This window comes from Melopsittacus undulatus, chromosome 1 (genome assembly GCF_012275295.1).
Source record: "Melopsittacus undulatus isolate bMelUnd1 chromosome 1, bMelUnd1.mat.Z, whole genome shotgun sequence".
Lineage (NCBI taxonomy): Eukaryota > Metazoa > Chordata > Aves > Psittaciformes > Psittaculidae > Melopsittacus > Melopsittacus undulatus.
The window spans coordinates 43,711,770-43,738,039 of NC_047527.1; the positions used below are offsets into that span (position 1 = coordinate 43,711,770).

A 26,270-nucleotide genomic window follows, 5' to 3' on the forward strand; every position below is an offset into this window, starting at 1 on the left:
TATATTTGGCCTCTGGTATTTAAGGGGTTTTCCTATAGAACACTCAAACAACAATGGAGGTAAATCCTACAAGAAATGTGTGTGCTATTTCCATCAATGTTAGTGGATTTCTAAGTGAAGTGACACTCAGTCCTGGTCCATAACTACAGCCCAAAGGCCCTTTGCTTCACAGAAGACAATAAATGTGCAAAGGAGTATCAAGGACAGAGAAGCTACCCAGGGGTACTTCTCTGCAGTCTTTCCCACAACACTCAGGAGATATTTGCTATCTGCAAAGATGCTGTCATATAGAAGGATTTAGGAGCAGGCTAAGGGGAAAGGATCATGGGACCCAGCAATTCGCAGGTCCTGAGCACACAGCACTCACAACAGCAGCTGACTCCAACTGTGAAGCACAGAGGTGGAAGAGCCAACTTGAAGTGTTACATCTCTTCTAGCTGTTGATCAGTGATCTACTCAGTCTTACTATGCATGTATTTGTCACACAGGAGTGGTGGCCCTCTCTGAAAATTTTATGCCAAGGGTAGGAATACCCATTAACATACTTCCTACAGTTTTATGCACAGATGCCTAGAGCTTTCCCATCTAACACATATATAAATAAAACTTCAGTAACCATGAATTCTGTCACTGGAAAAAAAAATCAAACATGAAACAATACAAGTTTTGCTAATGCTTCTGCCACATGCAGAGTAAGCACTGGTGTGAAAGCTAGTGCTCAGGATGTGTTAATTGCCAGCTCCCAGGAGCATTCCCTTTACACTACTCCACATCTTCCTACATGACGGCCTTTACTACAGTGTGATGAGAGTCACTGACTCCTATTTTGAAAGTAGATTATTGCAGTTTCAGTTTATAACATAATCATTAAATATAAGGTCATTTCTTAATAAAATTCTGCTGCAGCTTACTATGATTCTGCACCAGTAATAAATATTTACTTACCCTTAAATTACTCTAAAAATACTTTTTACATGATTAAACCAGGTCCTTTTCACTAGAACAGAAGTATTCTTCACTTGGAAGAAAATGAGATCTGTGTGTATTCTACATCCTCAAACTTTCCTAGCTGCCAATTTTTATAAGAATATTTTCAACAAGGCAAAGAACACCACAAATCCAGCCCTTTAGTGTCTGGTTTACAACTCTGTTAGACAAAAGGCATCAGGACACTAAAGCCATTAACCTCTTTTGTTGTGGGTCACTGCATTTATGACATGATAGAAGTACCAGCAGAAGGAGTCACACTCAATTGCATGGGCGATTTGCACATAAAATAACCAAATGGTCAAACTAAAACAGCACACCAAACTCTGTATCTGAACTCTCTACCCTGCCACACAATTGCCAAGAACTTGCATGTTAACTTGCTAGCAAGAGTTCACAAGTTTTCAAACTCACAGAAGTTTAGAAAAGGCAGATGAATAGATAGCAAAATTGGTTTTTTCTAACTGAAAACATGACACTTCAATAGCATGTGACAGAAATAATTTCTCCCTTTGCTAAAAACGATTTTCTTTCCTGTATGCACTCAGGTTTGCAATTGCTTTTATTGTTCCACTAAGTTGTTCCACAGTATCTTAAGAAGATTTTTCCTGAGGCAAACTAAGAGAGTAAATTACTTTATAAGCAATTTTGTCTTGAATGATTTTGCACGTTAGACTGCAGATACACATGCCTTCACAGCTGCCATTCTCAACCTGAACCCTTCCTTTACACCTCCGGTGATGTCATTGTCCTATATTGTAATTTCTTACTGATGTGAGGTCACAAGTCTTTTATCGCCTGACTTCACCACAGGATCCACATGACAATCAAGACATGACACCAGCATATGACAGCTACATTCCCTGGTTAGAAACCTCAGCTCTGTACACTCTTGCAGAGATAATTCTGCTACCTTTGCTGGCATTTTGCTGTTTTCTGAGCTATGAAATCATTCATCTGCCAACACAAAATTCATCATATAAACCTGTAAAGTCACCATTTTCAGAGCATACTTTCAAAGACAAATTCATATATAGGCTTTATATAGATAAATAAACCTTCATAGCAAAATACACAATATACCATAAAGGCTGGTAGAACATAGAAGGACTTGAATGTAAATGCTGAGTAGAGCAGTATTCCAGCCTACTCTCTACTAGATTACTTTTTACAGCAAGACTTCCATTTTGATTTGCAAGGCCAATTCCTGCTTCTCGCCTAATCAATACAATTCAGAACATAAGGTTCACCTCAATAAATGTATCTATTGTAGTGCCTTGTAAAATTTACTTTCTCTGTACTGATCTTTGCTTTCTATTCAGAGCAGCTACTTCACACGTAGTATTTTCAAAGGCTGTTAACCTGGACCTAGCTCTTGGCAAGAAGTCTACAGATGTGAGTTGAGACAACGTTAAAGTAGAATTAAATACTCCCAGAACATCCAGTGAGTATTTTTACCTTTTCTGCACAAATCCTGTTAAGACTGCTAAATATATGGAATGTCCATACATTCTGCTTGCTCAGACTCCAAGGAGAATAAAGGGGACAAAAGACTGATTTGTAAGGTTTCTATTTGCTACAAGAATTTTATGTATGCTCAGTTATACTACATAAAGTAACCCTAATGCTACTTCACGTATTTTGCACAGTCAGCTTTATCACATGAAGTCTGAAGATCCAATTAAAATTTAAAAAGAACAATTAACTTTTGAAAATCAGTCAGAGTTAACAAATGGGACAGTCTGATCATTCAGTGACAATAAGATCATATTCTTGGTAAAGACAGCTTCAGCAGCTAAGCTATGGAAAAGTCTATTCAAATACTCAACATTTAATTGTGCTTCTTGTAATATTTTCACAGCAACCTTAGCAATGTCAATTAGAGCAAATATTGAGACAAAACCCAAAAGACTGATTTGGACTTTCATTTTATTCCATTTTACAGAATAACACTGGCTCTTGAAAAGGAGCTAAGACAGTACATTTAGATTTGTTATCTCCAAAGAGAGTGTCTTCTCAGCTTTTACAAACAACCTGGCAAAGACTGAAGTTAAGATGGCCGGTTTTTCTTAACTGTATGGTTGTCTTTTGTCTTGTTGCCCTTGTATGGCTTCCCTGGGTATTTAGAAAGGAACACTGAATGCACCAAAACAACAGGATATGTCATTTGCAGTCCTCTCACTGACTCCAAAGGACTGATAAGCTGGCCATTTAAGAGTCAAATACTTCAAGGAGTGAGCAATACTGGTGAGCAAAGGGCAGAGTCATGTTTGCTGTCTTATCCTCTGCATTGCAGGTATTTATTTCGTCCTCCATAAAGCAGATGCCGCAACTGTAGAATGTATTCTGTAAAATCAAGTTCTATTTATGCTCTTGCCCACATTTAGCCTCAGTTAGAAAACATTTCCTTTTCAAAATCCTTGAGTTCTACTGTAAACACTTCCTAGGGAAATACTATTGTATAAAACACAGTCATTTCATGGGAAAAGAATGATGGATCCTTAATAAAACTGATGAGCCCTAAAGCTTTTAGAACCAGCTCACATCCAGAGTAAGACAACATGGCTAAATCTTTGTCCAAAGCAGAAGACGGAGTGTGGTGAACTGGAATTATACAGAAAATTCAGCAGCAGGTAGAGCAAGGTCAGTGTAACACAGACTTGTCCAAGGCCAGGAGAAAGAAAACAGATGGATGCTAGAAGCACACAAGCCACCTGAGAGTTGTTCATGCAATCAAAAGTTTGCAAGAAAATTCATGATGGCAAATTACAAAGCAGGAGTGAAATGAGACTTACTCATTGTTCTATCGAGTAGAGCCCCTTAAGTACATACATATTCACTATAAGACATTGTAAAGTTGCACAGTCTAAGTCAGATTTTATTCCTGCAAGCAGAATCCAGCTGTGGAAAACCTTATGTGAGTTATTGCCACTTAAGAATTATTTCTTTTTTTCCTTGAAAATAGGTTTAAAGTATAATCAGGTGAGTGAGTGACTGATGAATTTTAACGTATCTTGTGCTAAGCTGCTGTCTTTTACCTGAGGTAACAAAGATCATCTGAATGCAAAGAAGAAAAACATATCTTAAACCACCATCTTGTACCAAGCATTTGTGATGAGTAGTGAGAGCTCTTCATCCATTTCAGGAGTGAAATAACAGGTAGCTCGAGCCAACATTTTGTTTTAAAGTAAAGTTTGCACTAAATCAGCCTAAGCAAGCTCACACAGAAGTGCACCTCCATTGGGAAACAAAATTCTTCAACTGTATGAATTATCCTACCAATCCTCTAGATATCCAAATTTCCAGATATCTATTTCTAGGTAAACTAGAAAACTCCAATTAAAATCAAAGTCTACACAAGGTTTTACTTTAGTTTAACTCTGCCTGCTTATATTCAGATAGTGCAATCATCCTTTGTAAACAGTGATCTAGGAAATCAACTTCCAGCTCACATGAAGTTTATAGTTGTTTGTAATTACTTCTGGAGCTTTTGCAAAGACGTGTTGCTCTAAAATGAACCAATTAATTTTAGCAGCTTTATTGCCTTACTCCTACTAAACACAGGCCAAACTTATAAACTTGCAGAGGTTAATTTTTACCCCTTCATATGCACATAGAGTAGCTGAAAATAAACAAGACATGTTTGCAGCATGCAAAGCAGAAGTTTTGAAGTGAGATCATGGGAAAATGCCCAGGAGACAGTAGTCAGCACACTGAAATGAAGTTAATAAAGGAAAAATTAATACCAGGAAATTAGTATACTTCTTGACAGTAGATGCTCTGGAACGTTTTCTTGAGGACAGCAGTGGGAGAGCTCCACTACTTCAGCAATTTAAATTTAGACTGATAAAAAAGTAGTAAATGTACAGCACAATATAGAATAATTTTATATAGGAAGGGCAATAAAGTAGATGACTAATAAGCCTTTCTTTCTAACAGCTATGAATCATACAAGTCCAACTGTGGCTTGACATTGGAGTTTCTATGGATAGATGGTAACACAGACAGATAGGCTCTCACATGGTACTAGTTGGTAATGTTTTAGAGTGTCTGCCTAAACTCTACAGACTTCATGTAACAATGCTTTACTTACAATCCCCTGCCCCCAAACAATAAAAACAATGCTGGTTTCATTACTGCATGCACACTTATTTTGTTAGGACTGAACTTCCTTACCTGAGAATATACTAGAGCTAATTTATGAACCAAGTGTTTTATGTGTAACCAGAGGTAAGAATTTTAGGTCACATGTTACACCATGTTTTATTCAAGTTTAATTTCTATTCAAAGGCGTATTTTAGATAAACATCTGATCTTTTGAGCATGAGTTAAAGATTTTCACATAGAAGTTGAAGGAAAGAAAAAAACATAAGCTTTTTAGTTAATTCTTCCATTTTTCAATATTTTCTCTAGTACTGTAGAAAGGCAAGTATTACTGGAACTAGGCTGTCCAGGCCATGCTGTTTGATCCAAGCCCTTTATTGCAGCTACATGACATTCAGCCATTACAAGAGTTGTGCCCTAACAGTGACATGCTACTCAAGAGTACAAACCAGGGGTTAAACACTGAACACTACCAGCAGTTAACAGTAGTTTACAAAGGAAAAGAGGGGAAAAGGAACAGTTTAAACTATAAACACGTCAATATCTAGGATGAATCACAGAATCCCAAGGGTTGGAAGGGACCTCAGAAGATCATTTAGTCCAACCCCCCTGCAAGAGCAGGGTAACTTAGAGTACATCACACAGGAACTTGTCCAGGCAGGCACTGAATATCTCCAACGTAGGAGACTCCACAACCCCCCTGGGCAACCTGTTCCAGTGCTCTGTCACTCTTACAGTAAAGAAGTTCTTCCTGATGTTAACGTGGAACCTCCTATGCTCCAGTTTACACCCATTGCCCCTTATCCTATCACTGGGTATCACTGAAAAAAACCTAGCTCCATCATCCTGACACCCACCCTTTACATATCTGTAAACACTGATGAGGTCACCCCTCAGTCTCCTCTTCTCCAAGCTAAAGAGACCCAGCTCCCTCAGCCTCTCCTCATAAGGGAGGTGTTCCACTACCTTCATCATCTTTGTGGCTCTGCGCTGGACTCTTTCAAACAATTCCCTGTTCTTCTTGAACTGAGGGGCCCAGAACTGGATGCAATATTCCAGATGCGGCCTCACCAAGGCAGAGTAGAGGGGGAGGAGAACCTCCCTTGCACTAACCACACCCTTTCTAATGCACCCTAGGATGCCATTTGCCTTCTTGGCCACAAGGGCACATTGCTGGCTCATGATCATTCTCCTGTCCACCAGGACCCCCAGGTCCCTTTCCCCTTCACTCCTTTCCAGCAGGTCAACCCCCAACCTGTACTGGTACATGGGGTTGTTCTTCTCCAGATGCAAGACTCTACACTTGCCCTTGTTGAATTTCATCAAGTTTCTCCCTGCCCAACTCTCCAGCCTGTCCAGGTCTCGCTGAATGGCAACACAGCCTTCTGGTGTGTCAGCCACTCCTCCCAGTTTAGTGTCATCAGCGAACTTGCTGAGGGTACACTCAGTTCCCTCATCCAGGTCATTGATGAAAAGATTAAACAGCACTGGTCCCAGCACTGACCCCTGAGGGACTCCACTAGTCACAGACCTCCAGCTACATTCTGCCCCATTGACCACAACTCTCTGCCTTCTTCCTTTCAACCAGTTCTTGATCCACTTCACTACCTGATCGTCAAGCCCACACTTCCTTAGCTTATCTATGAGAATGCTGTGGGAGACAGTATCAAATGCCTTACTGAAATCAAGAAAAACCACATCTACCACTCTACCATCATCCCTCCACCTAGATACTTCCTCATAGAAGACTATAAGGTTGGTCAAACATTACTTCCCCCTGATAAAACCATGTTGGCTGTTCTTAATAACCCCCTCATCCTTGATATGCCTAGAGATGGCATCAAGAATAAGTTGTTCCATCACCTTTCCAGGGATGGAGGTAAGGCTGACCAGTCTATAATTACCCGGGTCCTCCTTCTTGCCCTTCTTATAGATGGCACAACATTTGCCATCCTCCAATCCTCAGGCACCTCTCCCGTTTCCCACATCTTAACATGATGTGCCTTAATTTTATTTTGGAAAGCAAGATTGTCCAAAATAAAGGCTACTGTAAAGCATTACTGCCAAGGACCATAGAAAGTGGAACTTACAGTGGTGCATATTTTGCTTTTATTGTAAAATATCACCTTCAACTACAAATTTGCAAACAACATAGCAAAACAAAGGCTGTAATTCTCAAACTGTCTAGGAATTGGGGAAAGTAGGACAGTAAGTTCAAGTATTTTTATGTCACGCATTTCCCCATTTCTGGATACAGTATGCTCATGGAAACTATTTTTGGAGAAGTATGCTCATGCTTCGTCAAAGATACTGTTATTGGAGCAGGCTGAGGATGCTCCATCACCTGATGTCTTGACAGAAAGTACCTTAGCACTCAGGAGAAGAGGAGCAACAAGTGCTGCTTGCTGCACTTTGGAAACAATCTGTTTCCCTTGCAGGCAGCTTATTTTGTCTTTCCAGTCTCTTCCTGATGAGTCTAAGCTCCCTATGGGATATTATTTTTCAGCCATCTTGACCAGCTATGTCTGGGTGTCACTGATTCATGATCAGAAAATGATACATTCAAACCTGATACTGAATCCAGCTTAGATAGCAAGGGACAGACATCAGTCTGCATGCAACATAGGAGAAACCACCAAACCTTGGTTTTATTTTTTATAGGAAAACACATACCAGCATACAGTAACTAAATAATAGTCTCTTCTTTCTTGTGTTCTCATAGTAGCACAAGCAAACTGAAACAACATGAAAATCACTACTACACCAAGGTTATTTACCCACTTTTTTTTTTTTCTGAAGACTCTGGTGTAAATCCACCGCAGTGCAATTGGGGATAGTAGTTTAGCCAAAAAACTCTCTGGAAAAGTAATTTACCTTGACCAGGATCTCCCAGCTGACTATTTTTGCAATCAATACATACTGCCACCAGGAAAGCAAAAAGAAAACAGAATGGCTATTGATTTATTCTGAGATTAACAGAGAACAGACACATCATTAGAGTTACAACAGCACTATCATGGGACTGTATTTATGTGTCTCAAAAATTACATTTATTAATATCACTAATAAAATCCATTAGAGGACCTTCAAGCCATTTTGGTCAGTGGACTTAGACTCGTAATTCAAACACTTCCAGCCCTGGAACACAACTAGTTGTGATTACTTCTCACTTCGGGGGCTGGCCAAAGTGGATCTGGTTCTTTCACCTAATTACAACAAAAAGTCATGGACTAGAGAGTTCTGGTTTGGTGCAACTACCTACCTTGGGAAACGTAAGCTGAAGGACCACAGAATCATAGACTCATAGAATAGTTAGGGTTGGAAAGGACCTTAAGATCATCTAGTTCCAACCCCCCTGCCATGGGCAGGGACACCTCACACTAAACCATATCATCCAAGGCTTCATCCAACCTGGCCTTGAACACTACCAGGGATGGAGCATTCACAACCTCCCTGGGCAACCCATTCCAGTACCTCACCACCCTTACAGGAAAGAATTTCTTCCTTATATCCAATCTAAACCTCCACTGTTTAAGTTTAAACCCATTACCCCTTGTCCTATCACTACAGTCCCTAATGAATAATCCTTCCCCAGCATCCCTGTAGGCCCCCTTCAGATACTGGAAGGCTGCTATGAGGTCTCCACGCAGCCTTCTCTTCTCCAGGCTGAACAGCCCCAACTTTCTCAGCCTGTCTTCATACGGGAGGTGCTCCAGTCCCCTGATCATCCTCGTGGCCCTCCTCTGGACTTGTTCTAACAGTTCCATGTCCTTTTTATGTTGAGGACACCAGAACTGCACACAATACTCCAAGTGAGGTCTCACGAGAGCAGAGTAGAGGGGCAGGATCACCTCCTTCTACCTGCTGGTCATGCTCCTTTTGATGCAGTCCAGACCATCTTTAACAAGTGCACACAGCACAGTCAATCAAACTATAAATATTATTCTTGCCTAAAAATACTTTAATTTTCAGTGAAAGCTGTATGAACTGCTCCTATTTTTTCTAGTTTTCAAAATATTTGCCTTCAAAACATTTTTTGTGTTTTTGTTTCGTTTTTTTTTTTTCTACCTACTGTGACTAAAGAAGGGGTAGATTTAAAATAAAGGAAGACAGAAGGGAAAACGAAAGGGAAAAATCTGGAAAGACACAAATGAAGAAAAACAAACACGCTTCTTAATGTCCTATCCCCCCCCCCCCAACTGGGGGCTGTTAAACTCGCAGAAAAATCCTCATCACCGAAGAAATGCTATGGCTGATGCAGCAACTGCTGAAGAGTGTTTTGTTGTTTTCCTACAGCACAGGGAGCTGGGGCCCTGGGATGCTGGTTTGGTGACCAAATCCATAAGATAGTTCTGAAAGGGAAATGAGGGGGAAGACAGGGTGACATACAGTGGGTGAAAAGGAGGGTGAGGATGATGAGGTGTGACCATTAGAGGCTCTCACACCAGCTGGTTAAGTTCCTAAAGGCCCAGCTTCAGTTGAGCTGTGGACTTCTGCTGTACACACAAGCGTTATCAGGATAACTTACCTGTTCATGTAAGATGCTGAGTACCTTTACATGATCTAAATACCCCTTTAATTCCTTTGCCATAACAGTATTTGAAGATGTCTCTGTATCTCCTAGGACTGTGTCTGATGCAATCAGCATGCTAAAGAAGATAACAAAATGTCACATGTATCAACAATATTGCTTTAAAAAAATCAGGCCTACACAAAGCAAAAAGAAAATACAGAAATGGTGGAAATGAGTGAAAACTCTGCCTGACCTAAGTGGCATAACTGCCTGACTTCAGCCAGCCACATGAGCTGGCCACAAACAGGGCTAAACAATTTGTAATGATTAACACCACAAACTGAATTACTTCTATATTATTAACCTCACATGTTTAGCTATTGTGAGCTGGAAAGCAGAGAGAAACTTTCAGTGTGAAGAGCACCGGTACTTTTCTCATATTTGTATTTCTGATTTTGATTATCTGATCATAGCTTTGTCCTACACGAACAGCTTCCAAGGTACTGACTGAACGATCACTCAAAGTCACATTGTTTTATCGACATAAGTAATCCCATGATGTCCAGTGCAGTTACTTACATTAATAAGGACACACAACTCTTAAGAGGTTGTAGGATCAGGGCCTTCGGGTTGTGAGCAGTCATTGGCTTCTTTCCCATTAACAGGTCATTGATAAACTGCAGTTTCCTTCACATCTGACAGAGGGCTACTAACGTACACGTATATCACTGTCATTTTTCTTTCACAACTCTTTAAAATGCAGAATTGGATTTAAAAGGCAATCAATAGCAATCCAGCTGCCAGCACCTCTAACGAAATCAGCAGAAACAATCTGGTACTAGATTTTCACCAAAAAGGTCTCAGAAAAAACATTTCTCAGCTCCACTTTACCTGCCTGAAAAGAAGACCAAGGTGTTTACCCCAGGCTCTGAGCTAAAACCACATGCACTAAACCTCACACACAGCAAGAATTCCACCGGACTGCATATCATGGCTCTTCGCATAAAGTCAGTGCTGCCATAGATTGTTTGTCCTATTCACAACTATTCTTCAAATATACATTTCTACTATTCTAATTACTATAAATAAGTACAGTTGAAAGGATAATGATGAGGTTTAATTCTTAACAGGTTTTTCAAACAGAATTAAAAAAGATATTTAAAAAATCAAAATCCTCTGCTAGAATACCCTGTCAATATCTAAACTGTATTCTTAACTCATGTTGGTGAATAATGATAGATGGGTAGCAGTGATATGGGTCAAGCTTAGTGCAAACTCTTCCACACTGCTCTGACCATGCATGCAGCTCTCGCTGTTCCCTGACTCCCAATCCATCCTCAGCAAAGTCTGGAAGTCACAGCAGAGTTGTATTTTGTCAGATACTGAAGAATGTCATTAATTAGAAACACCTTCCTTCTGCTCTGGGAGCAAAAGACAAAGGCAGAATGAAACTCAGCACAGCAGTTGACTGAGCCTGTTTAGATCTTTTCTTAAGTAACAAACGCACTTACATATCATAATTCTCTACAATGCAAACCACCCTATTCACAAGACAGCTTACAAGGAAGAGATAGTGATTTTTCACTTGCCTTCTAAAATATGATTACGTTTTGGTTTTAGATGTGAACATCCAATGATACTAAAAAACCAACATGAATCCCATTTTCAAATACACAAGCTAGAGAAGGAAGGAATAAAATCACACCGTAATTTCTTCAACAAAGTATGAAAAATAAGCGTATGCTGATGCAAGTTGGCTCATATCTCCTTTACACCAGCTGAAAATCCATTATCTTTCCTCATAAAATAGATTCATGCACTAGACTTTCAGTTCCTGGAATCAATTAATTCAGATTAAGGGATACTGCTACATATGCAACTCTAATCCAAAGTGCTATTCCTAAGTGGTAAAAATTACCTTATTAAGCCCCAGACTTCAAACAGGTCTGTGCTTTAGCAGAACTGAAATGTTCCAGATGAGCTTGTTTGGTGCCTGATCTAATTCCAGATAAGAGATGTGTTTGAAACTAATTTTATTTTCCAAAGAAAAAGGAGAATATCAAAACAAAGCACCCTGAAATCTGAAATCACAAGTACTGGCTCAAAAATTGTGGATTTTAGCTTTTATACTGGGTTTGGTTTGGTTGGTTTTTTTTTTTAATATATTTTATTTCCAAAGTTTTCTGCAGTACCATAAAGGATAACAGTGGTTTAGGTAAAAATTCTGTACCATCTAGAAGCCATGTGTTAACAAAACGTCCAGTGTTATGAGGCTTGGTAGTTTTGCAACAGAGCCAGAGAACTCCACCTCCCTTGTGGAGAAGCCAGCAAGGGACTAAAGCCTAAAGTTCCTGAATTTATACCCCCAATTCATCACTAAAACTTTCACAGAAATATGGTAGCGATACAACAAAGGACTATTTTAACCCAACTGGTCTTCCTAGATCCTGAAAAGCCTCACAGTCACTCCCAAACCACAGCTCAGCAGGCTGGGAACTGTTACCACCACTATCATGGAGCCTCCTCTTTCCTTGATTTTAAGCTCAAAGGCTTTTGGATCTGTCCATTCAGAAGAACAGAGTCTTCACCAGCAACTCATATGCCTCCGGTGCCAGGAACATGAAATAGGTGCGTGGTTGCTCTCTCATTCTGAACATTCCTCTGAGGTGATAGCCTAGGACCAAAAGCCTTTGAAACATCCTTCTTTAAAATGCAAAAGCAGTATGTTTTCTTACAGCTGACACTGAGAATGAAAAGGGGAACAGAGTCTTGCATAAAAACAGCACTTCTATTTGGCAATGCTTGTTTTGGAATCAGGCTCACCAGTCTCCTTAAAACTTAAGACCAGCAACACTACCTGTGTTCACAGAAACTAAGATGGTAGGAATGACTGCAAGTATGAAGGGCTTGCTTAAGCCTGCAAACACAACAAATGAGTTTTGGCAAAAGCCAAATATATTTCCAAATACGCAGTAGCAGCCTGAGCAACTCTGAGAAGCATCTGCAAGGTCAAATATCCACAAGAACAACCCTGGAGAGGCAACTCACAGAAAGGTTCATATACCTCCCATTCAGAGAGGTGAGCAGCTTGTAGCAGTGGAAGAGTGCAAGCAATCAAACAGCAAGCTCTGACTGTGGGTCTGCTGGAAAACAACACAGCATTTAGACAGTAGCCCAAATGGGAAGTGCCAGGATTCTTATGACAATGGCTTCCTTTTAAAACATGAGCTTGCACTGGCCCTGAAGGCAGAATAGTAGCAAACCAGTAAAACAAAATACGAAGGTGAAAAAAGAACGATAGATCTCAATTCATGAAGAAAGATCCATTAAATCTAGATTTATTGAAAACACTGAGTACTCAGGTTCACATGGCAAATCTTTCAAATGTATTTTGCAGATCAGAGTCAAGAGCAGAAAAAACACCATCCCCCAAATTGTTCTTTAGAATGAAAACAAAACCTCTGTCGTAGTAAACTGACAGTCAAAAGCAAAGCCAAAATGAAATGAGGTGCCCTTTTATAAACTTTGCAGCCATCAAAAATTTTCAATATATTTATCAGTCTTTTCAGCTGAAATTTTGCTTTTCACCTTTCTTTAATCCCATCTTTGTACATGCCCTTTTTGGACCTTAAATGCTCTCACCCTACTTTCAACTCACATTTTGTGTTGGCCTGGAAGAAACACTGCTTGCTTAACAAGAAGAGCCACAAAAGGACTAAAACAACACTACACTATTTCTACCTTTTTCAAATGAACTGCCTTTACAAAGGTCATTTAAAAAATATACATCCTACGGCAGAGGAAAGCTCATCCACCGAAGTAATACTAATAGGCATATAGCCGGAACATTAAGATTGCAGAAATCACCATGTTCTCTGTGGTTTACATTTATTTGCATGCATTCACTCATTTAGTGTGATTCTCTGCTGCTGCTTTATGACTTAAAAGGTAAATTCAGTTCTACAACCATTATAGGGGGTTGGGAGATATCACCACACAGGACGTGAGGCCAAGGAAAGGATGTGGGTGGGCTACATTACACATGAGACAGGGAACAGGTCTTTTTCTGGAGCTCTACACAAGCTTCTCAGCTAGAAGGTGGGGGCCAGGTTTGGAAGTCTGTCACAGACCATCAGCTCCAGGGAATACTGATGAGATGCTCTTGGCATCTGGGGGAGGTCTGTAGCTCACTCTGCCTTGAAGAAAGGTTCAGCAGCTGTGGTGTGGGTAGGGTCATTAGTAATGCTGCATTCATGACTCATCTGTGGGTTATTCCCTTTAATACACACACACAGACAGGAATTTGTTTTTCTCTGGCCTCCAACTTGGTCAGGACCTCCAACATAAATGTTTGTATCAGTCTACAAGAAAATTTATCATCTGACCTTGACCTGTGTTTTCTACTTTAAGATAGAGTATTGGTTCCATAATTCCCTACTTTAAAGTACAGGGAATGCATCTAACAAAAAGAGAAGGCTTCACAACAAAGATTATTTCCCAATTATAACCCATGCAATTGAAGAATCAGACAAACTCAGAAGAGAGCTGGTCGGAAGAACAAAACCAAACAACAGGAATTTTAGCAATGAAACGCTTTACCTTGAGCTAAAACCCAGAATCTTCCATCAGCAACATCCAAAGTACTTCATTAAAAGCTAAGTTTCATTCACACAGAAAAAATGTATCACTTTCAAAGCAGACTGAGTGGTTTTATTTTAGGATAAGCTGCCTCTCTCTGGGCTAGCAGAGTACCTCACTGGACTTCTAATTTTGGTACTTTGTAGACTGGCCTACAGAGCTGCTTTTGGACAAAACATCATCTCAGCAGTAAATACAGCCTCCCCAATGGGCACAGAAGCTGCACAGTGGTGATACACCATGCAAGACGTTCCTCTGCACTGGACAGCTTGACGTACTGGGAGACACAGGATGAAGTGCTAGAGCAGCTCAAAGAACAAAAAGTTTAGACTGAGGTGAAAGAAAACAGTGAATTTTGAGATGTCAAAATATTTCAATTCAATCATGAATTTTTAAATGAAAAATTATTAAATTTCTGAATGGGAAGTTTCCGTTTCATGCCCAGTTTTTTGCTGATCAGTTGTTTCCACAGAAAGGGAATAGTTGTTTCCATAGGGAAGAAGTTGCTTTCACAGAAAGGACAAGGGGCAATGCGTTCACACACAGGGGAGATTTAGGTTAGATATAAGGAACAAGTTCTTTACTGTAAGGTTCGTGAGGTACTGGAATAGGTTGCTCAAAGAAGTGGTAAATGCCTCACCCCTGGCAGTGCTCAAGGCCAGGCTGGACAGAGCCTTGGGCAATGTGGTCTCTAGTGTGAGGTGTCCCTCCCCATGGCAGGGGGATTGGAACTAGATGATCTTAAGGTCCTTTCCAACCCAAAGTATTCCATGATTCTATGAAAGCAAATACTTTTCACAAAACATTACACAGCACTGAAAATACTTTATTTTTCTCTTTGTCAAGCTGATTTTCTGCCTTCTGAACAAAATTTTATAAAAGCTACACTAAAAGAAAGAGAACTGCAATAAAGTCCATCTTTGTATTCAATGATACAACTGAGGAAAATTTACACTGGTTGGTTCTGACGCTTCTTACACTTAAAAAGCAGTGTGATTATTTCAGTATCAATAATACATGTCTAAAACCCACTAGTACTGAATATAAAAGCACATCTTTCTACAACAGGGAAAAATTCCCTGGATTACACTCTATGAAACCCCAGAAAAGTAAGAAATGCAAGTAAGGACTGAATTAAAATCCACTCATTCTTAGGCTCACAATTGTGGCAATTAATTTACTAAAATATGAATAGTACCTCAAAAATATAACTCTATTTCTGATCTTATTCAAAGATAAGACATGGCAAACTGTGAGGGTTTTTTTTTCCTACCCTAACAATGTGGTTTTGGTTCTTTAAGGCTCTGTGTTTTGTATGTGAGTTTTTCTTCCTCTCTTTTCATAACAGCTGCTTTTTTCTTTGCCTTGCTTTTGAGAACAGGCTATGCAATTTTTAGAAAATAAGCACTGCAAATGAATCATCAAATGACAGTAGTTAAGCTCCAGCCATTGTGGATGCTCCTTCTGAGGGGGAGCAGAAGGGTTTACTCAGATGCTCATGATGTATGGGTGGGTGACCTCTAGTATGGGCTGTATGCTCCCAAGGAGGTATCCCTTCTATGGCTACTACACATGAAGAGCAAAGGAGCCCAAAGTGCAAGTGAGCATCACTCATTGAGTTCATGTATTTCTGTTCAACACAAGGTTTTGTAAAGCAATCAAAACCAAAATACCCACAGGGAAAGAACACTGCCATGTGGAAGAGGCCCAGTGAAGTTACCCCCCTGCAGTTAGCCTTTTGAAGTTAGCCTTGCAAGGGTGTGAAGAGCAAGGCCACCATTACTTTAGCTAGGATTGCGTGACAGCACTATGCAAAGGATTCCCTTCAACCCCGCTAATATCTTCTCAGGGAAAGGGGATTGTAGAGACTTTCTGCAGCCACATACCTCTCCTTGTGTATTTTACAACCAAATCCCATATTGGATTTAGCTCAGCATAAGCTAATATAATCTTAAAGTCCTGGTGCAGCAAGGCAAAAAAATCTTATTATGGCAGTAAAATCATGGCTGAGGTAAATATACTCAGCCTCTTGACTTTCAGACATTTTTAACCTACTGAAAAATACTGTCCTTTGGTCTAAGGATTTCATGCCTTGTCAATTCAAAAGACTACTTAAACAAGCACAAAATGTTTGCTGGTTATTTCTGATCATCTGAAGTGCTCAGATAGGAGAATAACAGAGGAAATAAGTGTACCAAACGTGGAAGGTCATAACTTATTACCATTCAGCCCTGAGAAGCCTTCCCTCTGCAACCAGGGGCTGATGTAGCACTTGGATTGCACAGACTGCCATGAGAAGTCAGCTCTACTACCAGTTCCCAAGGTTTTTGTGATGTCATTTCTTCCTGCTTACATTGAGAAAAAGGAGGTGTATTGACAGCAACATAAGCATTTGTTATTTGACAATGCTATTAAATAGATTTAAATCTGACAAAAGGAAACCATTACTTTCACAGTGGCCAGTGTTATCAGAGATGCAGTAGTTAAATAGCAAAGGAGACAAATTCATGTGTCAGTTAAGTGAAACAATGGATGAACTCCCACCTGTTTGGGACTTGAAGCCCTGCAGTGAGAAATGGGCTGACTTTGTATTTCTCCAATTACAAGATGGAAGTGCATTCATCCTCAGTCAGTTCACTAAGAACAGAACAATTCTTGGTGTTCAATATATTCCCTCTTACTCAAACAAGTCACTTTGGGATTAATGCAGGCATGGACTCCACACCATTTGAAAGGGCCTCTGACCATTGCAATCCATGTTCTCAAGATTTTGACCTTCTCTTTGTTGTTGTGCTTTTGTGATACACCTCACAAATAACTCAAAAAGCATCCTGGATGTTCATTTCTAACATTTTTTAGGGTTTTTTCCATCCATCATCACTGTCTCCCCTTTGCACCCAATATGCTAAGAAATCCAGTTACCCCACATTTGCAGCCATGTATGTATATATTCAAGCATTTATTTCCATTCTCTCACACGTGGTTTGATGCTGCCCCAGAGTATATGCTGGGTGCTTTACCATTAATAGCTTCACTGGGAACACAGAGGCAGGGTAGATCCTCTCAAAAGTGACTTCAGTGTAGCTATTTGAATCTGTGGAGCTAAGGATCTACTGCCTAGACTGTGTGTTACATGCTCCTTTTGTATGAGAAAGCACAGATTAGCTGTACTGCTTTGCATTTTGCTGTAAAAACTCTAGGACTGGGATAGTTTTTTGCTACATTCTTGATAACTGTTCCATTATTTTCTTTTTAAAAGGGAGATTTAAAAATAGAACATTAAAAAATCCAGTACAGTAACCAGTTATAAATGTTGCAGTTCTAGAAGCAACTGCTGTAGGTGCTTCTGCTGAGAATATTTGCCAAGTAGAAAACTGCAATATTTAAGAAGCCAGTTAATACAGATGCACAGACCACATGGCGCAGAGACTTATATATCAAAATCCAGTTAAATATCTTAATATCTAATGACATCAATGATTCACAAATAGTATGAAAGTGCGAGTTACTGATTTCCAAAACAAAGTCACATCAAACACTCAGCTCTGGCAAGGTGGGGGGGAGAAGTAATAAGTGGTGAAAAATAAGCTGTGAAAGAAGTAGTAAAGGCCCTCTCAAGGTCTGAGCTTCCAGCCTCACTACTCACATAACACAGCTAGCAAATGTTTTGATACTCAAGGATGTATGAGTGTATGCTGGAGCTTCAACTTAAATGTGTTAACAACATTAAAGAACATTTCATAAATTATGCTCCAATTGCTGCTGTGTTCTACCCAAACACAAGGAGAAGTATGACGTAAAGTATAAAATGCAAATATATCCTTAATGAATTTTTTACCCCTTGCTAACAGAAGATTCATTGGACTTAGCCAAGCAGACAAGAGGCCCAGGAAGCTTCATTGCTGTGAGGCTGCCAAAGGCAAGGAAGTAAAAACAGAAACACCTCTCCTTTTGGTGTGGGGCTTTGCAAACAAAGCAATAAATCCTTCTTGATTGCTGCATTTGAAGACTACTAGAAAAATGCAGATTGGCCCCAGTATTCTTAAATGTAATCCTTAAATGAAAACAGACGCATGGGGAGCTAACTACAACAATATGCAAGCTTTGCTGTCTTTTGAGTGTAAAGAAGTTGATGAAAAGCAAGGAAAATACCAAAATGAACAAATAAACACCCTTTTCCCCCTGCCCAAAGCCCCAGGACAGTCACCCAACTGGATGCTGGTAATTTTGGATAACTGGATCTGATCAAATAAGTTTGTAACTCAGCAAAGATAGTGTGTTGGTTTCAACAAATTGAGATGTAAATCATAATACCAATGGGAAGACCATCACTCTTCTGTTACGTAGGACCATAGGGAGTTGCCTGGAAAAAAAACAGTATAAAATTCAAGTGTCCTGGACTTAGCCAGTTTCAAACAGCTAACTCAGGAGTGCTAAATCAGGTCTTATATCCCCACTGTCTTCTTTTGCATTCTGAGTAAGGCAGTATGCCATAGGACCACTACTTCAGTCCATACCATCCCCTTGCAATTATTACTGCCTGAGAAAAAGTGAAGTGTCTCGGGCAAACAAAATAGGAGGGAAGAGGAAGTGAGAGCCCATCCGCTGAGGGAACCATACATTTACATCCTGCCCTCTGAGGTGAATCTGTATTTACCCATCCTGGCTAAAGGGGCAGCCACACATGCAGTGTCGACTGCCTGCACACCGCAATCTGCAGTACCATAGTGCATGAAATTAAAGCTTCTGGTCAGCTCCGGATAACTGTGACCATCTAGGAGATTTGGCAACAGTTTTCAGCTCTCCTTCCATTGTGTAATTTCAAGGTCTTGCAAAACACATGTCAGTGTATGTAAGGGAAATCTGGGTTTCAAGGACAAATCTTCTCAACAGACGAGTAGTAAGATGAGATTGACTCACAGGCATAAAGACTACCATGAAAGACAAGTTATTTTTTAAATGGTTTTCCTCACTTTTGAGCAGCAAATGGCATAGGAATATGGGACTACTAAGATTTCTGCTAGTGCTATTTTACTTGTGAGCTTCTTTTCCCAAACTCCCATATTCCCTAAGTCATGTCCTTAGCTGGTCATTCAGATTAAGGTAAGAGATGTATTAAAAAATGTAAACAGTAGGATCATCAGAGATGGTAGATTTTTTTAAATATTCCCTGCTAAAATTTCAACTGTTAAATGTGGTTTGGTAGGCGAAGAAGACTCTGCAGCTTTTTTAAACATAAGGAAATCCAAAGGATTACACCAAATCATGTTACAGACACTGACAGATAGAGGCTTTCAAGCAAAACAGCTGTCATTAAAGCTTCTGTGACTGCTTAGAATACATTGCTGCTGTCTCCTAAAAACCAAAGTGGGGGGAGGGGGGGGGAAATAGGGAGAAAGAGTACCTTTAATCAATACTTTAGCTATAGTGAACAGAGATGCAGCTCCATCTCTCCTTTTCCTACAAATAAATAAAAGCAAGAAAAACCACTGCTATGCTTGTAAGGGCCAAAAAGCCACAACATGATCTCCAACAAGAATACATCTCTTAGCAGTGACAGCAATCTCATACATACTTTCCTAGGGCTGTACTTACTGCTACATGATCATATTAATTTTATTTAACATTAAGGTCTTCTGGAATCAACAGAACTTTCTACCTTATAAACGTTCCCACTACATGAAACAAAGACTGTGAGCACTGGGTAAGAATCCTGAAACAGCACCTGGTATCAACACAGCTGCTAAAATGTTGTTTCCTTCTTTTCCTTGGGCACTCATATAAGCTGTCCCTGCCCATCTCCTACAGCAACAGCAGCCTGCCAAAGCCATCAAAGTTTGTGTTGCTCTGTGTGACAACTAGTTCAAACAAATTACTGAGATAATTTGCATGCTCACATGCCATCCATGGTCGACACGCAGCAGTGGCTGAGATAAGGCAGCAGCTTGCTTAAGTCCAAGCACCACTGGCAGAATGGAAGATGCTTGGGCTTGCAGAGCAGAGTGCACACAACAGCAGCTCTGCACTGGGGATGGAGGGAGAGAGGGAGGAAGGAGGCAGCATGAGGCATGGCTGAGCTGACTATTCTACGAGATGTTTCTGTGGGGAGCTAGCAAGACAAGAAAATAGTTGGGTCCAGGACACACACAGAGATGATTAAAGATCACAGTGAACTACCTAGGAGTTGTCACCTCTAAACCAGCCTTTTTACTGCAATTCTGATTACCCTCAAGGCCTGAAGGTGATCAATTTTGATTCAAAGTTCATGTTATCGTATGGCACAGGAAGGAGGACATAGCTAAAGATTCTTCTAAGTTTCCGGTCTCGATATCATTGTTCAGGCCTGGTGTAATCTATCCCCATGTCAGAATAACAGAGTTGACAACTTGCATAGTTCTCAATTTTATTTATGGCATAATCCTGCACAGAAATACAGACAAATACATATTAATGGCTTTAAAAGTAGTTTTCACAGGAAATGCAAGACAGATCTAGCTGTACATGTATTAAACCTTCCCTGCTCATATCCTGCCCAGAAAATCAGTCATTTATCAGGAAGCACATTCCCTTTCTCTCTCCCCCCACCAAGGTCAGTATTCTCAAAGCCGTTCTTCTAGTCCTTCCATCTGGCTACTTGGTGAAAACTAAAGGCATTTGCATTGGTGGCGCAGGACTTAGCACTAGATCTGTCATATATGGTTAAGCTGCTGCTGTGCTAAGCTCCTTTTTTTATCCTGAGTGGTATTTTCTCTTTGAACTTTAGGATTTTATACAGTGTTTTATCCTTTCAAGTATCTCTACAAATTCTTCATAGGATCTGCAGCACAAGCACGGCCTTTTTATGACAGAAAGACACAGTAGGTTTCTGTGCTTTGCAGTCACTGTAATATAGCCTGCTGCTTTAGTAAGCCCACTAACACTACATTAATTATTTGGAACAGAGCTTATGGTAAAGAAGTCATGGTGGTTTGTTCTGATAGTCAAGCACACCATCAGAAGTCTGATTGCCTACAACAAATCAAGAGAGTTTTATAATGCCCTACCACATGCTTTCATGTGTTGAACCGGGAAAAAAGTCACAAATTATGAAGGAATAATTATCTTTCTGCTAGCTTGTTTTTAATAGTAAGATAGGTAATATGTAAGTGCAAGTGCAAATAGCAATAATAATATGGGTCTCCTAGTGTATCACAAATGTAGCATTCCCTGTGGAAATATGGCAGAGCATTACAATGGGACAAATGAAATTTACCCCTCACCAAAACATGAAGGCATTCTACCTTGCTCTTCTGCCTAAGAAGGATGACTGGCTAATCTTGGTGCAAATGTACTAAGTGGCTGCATTTTAAGTTACTAATCTTGTACAACAGCTACCATTTATCTTTTCTGGGCAAAAGTTTCATGCTGTTGTCCATAACAATTTTGGTCTTAATCTGACTAGATAAACAGGGGTCAGGAAGCACAAATTAGCAAAGTGCCTTTTAGGGTATACTGATGCAGTGTTCACGGACTGCTTTCGAATCTTCTGTATCTGTCTGGAGAAACAGGGACTACTAAAGTAATACCTCTAGTATTACAGTATTTGACAGTATGTATCACCTTGCTCTGCAGAAGGTTAATATACAGAGCCCAGCATGATGCAGTTCAACTTCCAACGCACCTGTCTACAGGCTTAAAACATACAGCGACTCACATTGCTCTTTTGAGTGCCAGTAATTAGTGGAGGATGAGTATATTGCCACCTTAACAGATTTGGCAATAAAAAGTAAATCATAGTCTTGTCCATTGGCATAAATTGATACATCTTAACACTGCTACTGCTAACAGTGGTCTTCATCCTGTAAAGATCTTCTTGAGCCAGTTCCTCATGCAAGTAGCCCTGTAAGGTCAAATGGGACCCTTTTCCCAGAGCAGCCTTTGCAAGATGAGTCCTGCTCTGTCACGTTAAGAGAAAAGGAACTTAGCTGGAGCATGTACTAATTTGCATTAGCACAGTACAGTCCTCGTCTGATGATGTGGGTTTTTCTCCCCCATTTCTTCTCTCTCTTTTGACTGGTTTCACGTTTTTTCCTTCATCTTTCTCTCTGTCCTTCCCTTTTGCATTGTTTCCGTTCTCCTTACACATACCATTTTTCTCCACCCCATTTTCCCCTTTTAACAACACTCCTTCTCCATCCTGCTTTTCTTTCCCTTTGCCCTCTCCCAGCCCTTTGGAGTACTGCACCTGTGTTTTTCTAATTGTCCCACCAGAAGGAGCTGAATGCAGGTGATAAGAAAACTGATAAAAACCACTTGAGATTTAAGAGCTACGTTCCCCCTTGCCTACACAAAACGGAATGGTAGATGTGGGCTAAGGAGACAGGCATTAAATGAGTCAAAACTTGCAGTATTCCCGCACAGGGGATTTAAATGTCTATAGTTTCCATTAATTAGTGCACACCACCATAAAACTGCTTGTTCTGGTTATTATTTAAGAAGCAGAGTCACATGGTAAACACATCTGAAAGGCTAAAAGAAGAATAAAACATTAATAAAAGTGTGCGTACGTCAGACATTATACTCAGACCAGAATACATCTTTCCATTCCATTCAGAATTCACTAGTCATACTGTTTTCATTTCCATAACAGGAGCAAATACTTGCCCCTGAAACCTACAGGAGTTTTTAATTGTCTTTTGAAATCTGAGCCCTTAGAAATTGCTTATTTCACCTCTTCAAAACAGTTCTTTCACTGTACTGATATTGGCCAGGTAGGTCAGCCCCCACCTGGTCCCATCCTTAAAGACAAAACATATTCCCTAGGCCTGCTAGCACATTTAACATGCTGGCTTGTAAAATTCCTCTGTGCACTTAGAAGCCAGCAACCACAGCACTCAATCTGGGAGTCACACCGACAGCTGCCATGTCTTCAGGTTAAGCGTAAAGGGATTACACTGGATTGGGTAAATACAATTTATTTCTAGGATTTGAGAAAAGATTTTTCTTATCCTGATAATTCCTGCAAATCTAACTTAAGGGTCCTAGAAACCTAAGTCTGTACTTTTATGCTGAGGGTATCCAGAGCTCATTACAGATCTTGCCAAAAATCAGAGATTCTTGGTTTGCCCTATCAGCTCAAGAAAAACTGTGTGCACAGACCTTCCAGCATTTTAAGAGGAGCCTGAAGCAATTTCCAGCTAGGTATGGGATGCTTTTCATTCTGCAGTCCTCTAGCGCTTTCTCCTAGCAAAGGGCTGGACCTTCAAGCAAGATACCTGTGGGTCCTGAGACAGCAAGGCCAGGCAAGTCTCCAGAAATACACTGATAAAATTAGGGAAATGGGCTAAAGAGAAATTTGCTTCTTCAATCAAACCACTCTGAAGACAAGTTCAAGTCACCTAGCTTTTCTATGTCCCTTCTGTAATGATGCAACTGATGGCTAAGTCTTCAAAAGGCCTACAAGTGTTTAATTATCAGTTATTGTATGGCCTGCATGCATGTGTTAGCTTACTGCCATTCATGGAAAGGGCTTAGCATTTACTCATTATCTAACTACACACAAAGATTTTGGGAGATACGACCTACAAAGAAAGTTTTGTTCTGTTCCATCCTGGTAATTGATTTCCATATAACTCTTGATCAGTGAAGTATCTCATATTTAAAAATGTAATTCAAAACTAAAAGCGTGGCATGCACAGATTTCCACTGATCTCAAGCTGTACCAGTAAATGTGTTGGTAGAATATGAGCTGGTAGAAAGCTTCAAGTAGTTTGTAAGGGGATTCACTACAGTAAAGTGTCATTTTCCACATTCCCAGTTGTAGTAACAAGAGTGCCTGGATTCAAAAGACTAAATAGCCTCCTTTGTTTATTATATAATCTGCAAAACTGCAAGCAGAGAGCAACAAGGAAACCACAGATCCTGCCTCTGAGAACTCTGACATGCCTGCTCCCCAGAGAAGTCTCCCTTCAGGCTCATCACTTTAGTACTCAACCTTTTGCTTTGGCAACTTTTTCTCAAACTGCAAAGACCCCCATTTATCGTGCTCATACGTATAACTACCTACAAGTACGTATCTGCTTTGCTGGCTGCCCACATTCAGGCCCATCTGCTAGGCTGGCATTCTGCCCACTGAGAAGTTAGTCGGTCCATTCCACTAAGGCATAACTGTCAAGCCATGATGGGCTTTGGTGGGCAGCCAAGAGCCCTTCTTTCTCCAGGGAGGCAAGCCTCCCAGCACAACTCAAGTTTGTGTTGCATACCACATGACCATGCTCATTGACACACATACCAAAGCAAAGAAGATTTCAAAGAGGAAAGAAAAGAGGAGAGCTGACTGGTACTTCAGACTGCCATCAAGATCCACTTTGTGGCAGTGATTAACAGCGGGCAATGCTGCTGTGGCTAAGTACAGGCCAGCCACCATTTAACTTTAACTCTGGCACCAATCAAGTACAACAGGGCAATTGTGAGAAAACTCAATACACATAAATAGCAGGGCAATTCTGGGAAGCATAAAGGCATATACAAATGGCCTGCAAAAGGCAGCTCCTTTCACACATGTGCAGGCTTGGCAAGTAATTACAACTGCCCAGGAATCAGGGGTCAAGATCAGAAAAATCTGCATCAGATCTTCCAGTTCTGCTCAAACCTTTCCAGGAAGCCCATACACACACACTGCTCCCTCTTCCATTTCTGGTTAAAGCTGATCTTTACTTTTCTACTTGCACTATGTTTCATCTTTATCACCTGAAGAAAGAGGAGGGTCACAGCTTACTTTGGGGTTTTAATCCTTTAATGGTAATAATCACACATTTCAGAAAAAGGTTGTATTATCTTCTTCTTTTCCTTCAGTCACCTGTACTCTGCTTTGGGACCTCTCAATTGGCTCTTCCTCCTGAATAAGACCAGCTCATCCATCTTACCTGGTGCTAAACATGGTACAAACACAGTTCCACCTTCCTGCACGAGCCAAGATGCATAGTTCAATGTGGTCTCACTGTTCAACAGATCTATTCACCTGTAAGGCCTAAGGGTAAAATTACATCAGGCTTTTATTTAAAACAACATGGTCAAATTTCACTATAGAGGAGTGTCACCAGTTAAACAAACCTCCATTCACACCCGCTACACGAGTCAGCATCAGGAGGAAGTTCCAGCTAAGCTTTCGAAAAGCTGCAAATAACACCAAAGACTTCTTTGCTCCTGTTACTTTTCTTCATGTCAGAAAAAACATTACGTAATGATTCTTACATCACAAAGCAGTTTATAGACATCGCTGGCACACTACATTTTAATTGCTGTTATATCTTTAGACAGCAAAGAGAAAGCAGAGCTTGTCAGCGCCAAGAGAAAAGAAAATCAAGTATGCTTCTGAAGTTTGAATTTCATTTTAAGCAAAATAAGCAGAGGCATCCAGACCACTGCATGAGGAAATTCCACATGAATCTTCCACTGCATTTTTGTAGATCTCCACCCCTGGCTCTTCTGACATCTCTTCTAGCAAAGAAGATTAAAAAAGCCCAAATCATTTGAGATATTGCATTGCTTCTTGACATCAATCTGGTAGAGGATTTAACTGAAAAGAGCCTTTATTTTTGTACTTTGTACATTATAGGATGGAATTCTTTTAAGTTGTAATCTCTTTTGAACAGTTACAAAAATCTCTGTATTTCCCTTTGCAGGCTGTTGTGCTTAGACAGAGTACCCTCATACAAATGCAGCCTCTGTACAATAAAAGATACAGCTCAGGATTTCCCTCTGGATCCTTGTAGCATATGCACAGGTATGTGAACTGTCAGCGTTAACTTCTCACATACCCATGATAAATAGAGTGGTTACAGGAGGAGAAGATGATGTCACATGTTTAATGATAAAAGTTTTGTATAGCATACAGGAAGAGCATAAAATAACTTTATGCTCTAGGAGCAGCTGTGGATATGCCATGGACAGCTGACACATTTGTGATCGCTTTCTCTCTAGGACTGAATTTATGTCATCATAAATGAAAGAAAGATTTAGCCCCATATATTTCAGTCCAGCCTACCTT

The 26,270-nt window shown here is 40.2% G+C and overlaps 1 protein-coding gene across 1 annotated transcript in view; it reads right to left on the reverse strand.

Moving 5' to 3' along the window:
- DTNA (dystrobrevin alpha) overlaps positions 1–26,270 on the reverse strand; it is a 229,615-nt gene that overhangs the window by 197,958 nt on the left and 5,387 nt on the right. The gene's annotated exons all lie outside the window — the stretch shown is intronic.